This window comes from Lolium rigidum, chromosome 7, assembly GCF_022539505.1.
Source record: "Lolium rigidum isolate FL_2022 chromosome 7, APGP_CSIRO_Lrig_0.1, whole genome shotgun sequence".
In the NCBI taxonomy this organism is placed as follows: Eukaryota; Viridiplantae; Streptophyta; class Magnoliopsida; order Poales; family Poaceae; genus Lolium; species Lolium rigidum.
In genome coordinates this window covers 332,985,488-332,990,481 of record NC_061514.1, presented here as the reverse complement: position 1 = coordinate 332,990,481, position 4,994 = coordinate 332,985,488, and the positions used below count along the sequence as shown (strand labels likewise).

At 43.5% G+C, this 4,994-nt stretch overlaps 1 long non-coding RNA gene across 1 annotated transcript; it reads right to left on the bottom strand.

Moving 5' to 3' along the window:
* Positions 1–3,227: 3,227 nt before the first annotated feature.
* Positions 3,228–3,662, bottom strand: LOC124670585. Its single transcript, XR_006992574.1, has 3 exons — positions 3,582–3,662; positions 3,421–3,493; positions 3,228–3,319 (listed from the first exon to the last, which is right to left on the bottom strand). It is a non-coding gene; the product is annotated as an uncharacterized LOC124670585 (long non-coding RNA).
* Between the last annotated feature and the right edge of the window lie 1,332 nt (positions 3,663–4,994).

The following is a 4,994-nucleotide window of genomic DNA, read 5'->3' as shown; positions in this document are numbered from 1 at the left end:
AATATAGCAATCAATGCTTCCCTCTGCGAAGGGCCTTTCTTTTACTTTTATGTTGAGTCAGTTCACCTATCTCTCTCCACCTCAAGAAGCAAACGCTTGTGCGAACTGTGCATTGATTCATATATACTTGCATATTGCACTTGTTATATTACTTTACATTGACAATATCCATGAGATATACATGTTATAAGTTGAAATCAACAGCTGAAACTTAATCTTCCTTTGTGTTGCTTCAATACCTTTACTTTGATTTATTGCTTTATGAGTTAACTCTTATGCAAGACTTATTGATGCTTGTCTTGAAAGTACTATCCATGAAAAGTCTTTGCTTTATGATTCATTTGTTTACTCATGTCATTACCATTGTTTTGATCGCTGCATTCATTACATATGCTTACAATAGTATGATCAAGGTTATGATGGCATGTCACTCCGAAATTATCTTTGTTATCGTTTACCGCTCGGGACGAGCAGGAACTAAGCTTGGGGATGCGATACGTCTCAGAGCGTATCGATAATTTCTTATGTTCCATGCCACATTATTGATGATATCTACATGTTTTATGCATACTTTATGTCATATTTATGCATTTTCAGGCACTAACCTATTAACGAGATGCCGAAGAGCCGATTCTTGTTTTCTGCTGTTTTTGGTTTCGAAAATCCTAGTAAGGAAATATTCTCGGAATTGGACGAAATCAACGCCCAGGGGCCTATTTTTCCACGAAGCTTCCACAAGACCGGAGGACTTACGAAGTGGGGCCACGAGGTGGCGCCACACTAGGGTGGCGCGGCCCAAGCCTTGGCCGCGCCGGCCTGTTGTGTGGGGCCCTCGTGTGGCCCCCTGACCTGCCCTTCCGCCTACATATAGTCTTCGTCGCGAAACCCCCAGTACCGAGAGCCACGATACGGAAAACCTTCCAGAGACGCCGCCGCCGCCAATCCCATCTCGGGGGATTCGAGGAGATCGCCTCCGGCACCCTGCCGGAGAGGGGAATCATCTCCCGGAGGACTCTTCACCGCCATGGTCGCCTCCGGAGTGATGAGTGAGTAGTTCACCCCTGGACTATGGGTCCATAGCAGTAGCTAGATGGTCGTCTTCTCCTTATGTGCTTCATTGTCGGATCTTGTGAGCTGCCTAACATGATCAAGATTATCTATCTGTAATGCTATATGTTGTGTTTGTCGGGATCCGATGGATAGAGAATACTATGTTATGTTGATTATCAATCTATTACCTATGTGCTGTTTATGATCTTGCATGCTCTCCGTTATTAGCAGAGGCTCTGGCCAAGTTTTTACTCTTAACTCCAAGAGGGAGTATTTATGCTCGATAGTGGTCTATGTACTTTGTCGTAATGCCCAATTAAATCTCACTATACTTATCATATCATGTATGTGCATTGTCATGCCCTCTCTATTTGTCAATTGCCCGACTGTAATTTGTTCACCCAACATGCTATTTATCTTATGGGAGAGACACCTCTAGTGAACTGTGGATCCCGGTCCTATTCTTACATCGAATACAATCTCATCGCAATACTTGTTCTTTACTCGTTTTCTCGCAAACAATCATCATCCACACTATACATCTAATCCTTTGTTACGAGCAAGCCGGTGAGATTGACAACCTCACTGTTTCGTTGGGGCAAAGTACTTTGGTTGTGTTGTGCAGGTTCCACGTTGGCGCCGGAATCCCTGGTGTTGCGCCGCACTATATCCCGCCGTCATCAACCTTCGACGTGCTTCTTGGCTCCTCCTGTTTCGATAAACCTTGGTTTCTTTCTGAGGAAAAACTTGCTACTGTACGCATCACACCTTCCTCTTGGGGTTCCCAACGGACGTGTCGACTGCACGCATCAGCGCACCAGTGTCCAGCCGAAACAGCGCGTCGCCGTCGGGGGGCATCATCCTCATCGACGACGACGGCGACGAGTACTACTGGGAGTAGGGTGGCGCACCGGTGGCCACCGCGTCCCAAACCCTAGACTAGGGTTTCCCTTTTTTTTAATTTAAAGCCCATATAGGGCTTTCTTTTGTGTAAAAGTTACCCAAAATAGGGCTAAGTTTAAATGAGCTGTAGTTTAAATTTAATTTGTTTTTGTTTTTGTTTTTCTTAATTTTTTGTTATCTTTGACTTTCGCGGTGCGTCCGCGCGTTGGACGCAGTGCGTGACTCAAACAGACCGTCGGCCAGATCCGCCTGTCCGCGCGGCCGCCCAAACCCTATTCAAACGGGCCAACGCGTCCAATTTGAGTGGCCGCGTTGAAGATGCCCTTACACCTTTCAGACAGCTGATGGGCTATACCTCAGCTAGCCAGTACTGCCTCCTCCTCCCCCTCCTTGCATGTGCACTCGTACATAGTGGTAAAGGTATCACAACGAGGCACCGTCTTTGCAAAATAGGAAACCAACTAGCACCGCACGCTTCGCTGATCAGTAAGGAATTCTGGCAGCAGGCTTGAACTGAACCATTATCACTGGTCAGTAAGGAATTGTTATCAAGTTTCGATGCATCTCAGCTGTCAATGTTAGGCAGGAAGCAGAGCCATGCTTAACTGCAACTACGCCAGCCAATCCCATGCGGCCATGCCATGTCCACTAAATGAGCTAATGTTATTACAGGATTGTTACAAGGAACTACTGACTATGGATCAAAAGAAGAAAACAGGGCATATGAAGAAGGTAAAATGGTACATACACATACCTCAAGTCAACTCTTGCAGCTCACCCCGGAGCCACATGATAGCTGACTCCTCGTCTTCAGTGACCCAAGTGAGGAAGGTCTCGCGGTTTTCAAGACTTTTGAAGACTTTTGAAGCCTTAACTCTCTCTTGACGGGTGAAGTCTTGGATTTTGTTTACAGCTGCAATGCACTTGGCAATGGAGAATGTACTCGACTCGGCCTTCTCATCTTCTGCTTGTTTTTCTTTCATCTTCATATACCTGTCTACTACTAGCACCATTTCATCGCTCTTAACAGGCTTCTTTAATTCCTTTGGAGGAATTTTCTTTGGTACACCAGTTGCCTTCTTCTCCATTCTTTCACCAACATTCACTAGATTCAGCAATTGCAAATGTTAATATAGACTTGATACAATTTGTTAAATATATTTAGTCTTGGCTCGAAGGGAATTACCTCGTACTGGTTGAACTTCCCGTGCCCTCATCTTTCTTTTCGTAGGGTCTTCATCCGGAATTTGCAAGTCCTCATCAAATTCGGACACGCCTTCTTGCACTCTCTCATCTTCAAACTCTTCATCAAGTTGAGATGCCTTAGAGCTTGAAGTGAAATTGTGATTCCCCTCAGCTATTTGGCCTATGTATACAAGTTAACATCAGTATAGTAACCATAATACAGATCTCCGAGCATTACAGGAATATGATAGCAATTGCACAAGTTAACATCAGTGCACTAACCATCATATAGATCTCCAAGAGAATCATACATAGGAAAGCCATTTCTCTTGAATTTCCCAATTCTTGGAAAGGACTACAAAAGAATGGTGAGAGGAAACAATGAGTCTAAGCTTATTATGAAGCTTGTGACCAAGTATAAGAATGGAGAAACGGAAGCTTACGATTTCTAGATTATCCCACAAAGCCTTCTCAGCAACTATCATGCAGGTCTTCTCATCCCAACCAGCGCCACTTTGCATCCGTGCTTCCTTGAGCATCTTGTATTCTCTCTTGAGTTCTTTTTCTTTATCTTGTAGCTGGGATTTGACGAAGTTCACATGCGGATTACGTTCCTGGAATAATTGCGTCATTCGATTCCAAGTGTCCCCACTCCATCCATTTTGTGCTCTGTAATAGTCATTATTATGCTCATGAAGTATATCGATCAGAGATTTCTCAAGCCCCAAATTCCATTGGGCTCTTGCTTTCGTTGCTGAACAAAATAAGTAAGGTGTTAGTCAAAACTTGACATGATTCATCAAAGAATTTGTTGCTCTATATCACAGTATAGCCATACACAAATAGTACCTTTCGGAGATTTCCTTTTCTTATTGGTCGGTGGAGTTTTTCTCACACCAAGAGCAGCTTTTTTCAAGTTGAACTTGGGTGTGCCCACTGGATGCAAAGTCGGCTTCATATCTGTTGTCATAAGAATAATACCGTTAGACTAAAAAGGCAAACATAAAACAGGAATAAGAATTACTAGTGGACATGAATAATGGCAAACATAAGACAGGAACCATAATACTCTCAGTCCATTACAAACATAGTGGCAAACATAAGAACTTATTCTCCGACAAAACATAGTACATTGATTCCATTATTACATTAACAAATTACTACTACATGATACAAGAGCTAATCATGTTGGAAATCATTCCACATCTGCATTGCTATTTGATCTCTCAAGTTATTGCCCGCAAGGTTGTGTCCTTGGTGGTTATCATCTCCATTGGGCAAATCAACATGGTTAGCAACAGGAATAAGGTCTTCATCTTCATGGTCAAGCCACTCTTCGTCACCATGTTGACTTCTGATTATGTTGTGGAAGATTGCAGTAGCCGCAGGGATCTTCACTTGGTTGTTCGGTTTGTGAAACGTGGCAACATGTAGGATAGGAAACCTCTTCTTTAGTATTCCTATGTTCCTTTCCACACTCGTTTCGCATCAGAGCGTGACGGTGATTAAATAACTCTTGGTAGTTTTGTGGGCGATGGTGTCCATGGCCCCATTCCTTCAAGTGATACCGCACGCCACGGTATGGGGCGAGGAATTTTTCCGTGTTTGCGTATCCTCCATCAACTATTCTTGGATGAGGATGGTCAATAATGGGAGGCTTCAGAAATCGCCTACTTAGGACAGGGATGATGTTGAAGAACTCTCTTATGCACTTGTGGAAGGTACGGTTGCTGTGTTGGAACTCCAATTGTAGGTCTTCGAAAGAGGCATTGTGTGACAACATGTAGAGGAAAATAGCCAGTTTTTCTTCAACCTTAATCCTTTTGTCCTTCAATAATTTTTCTCTTCTAAGATAG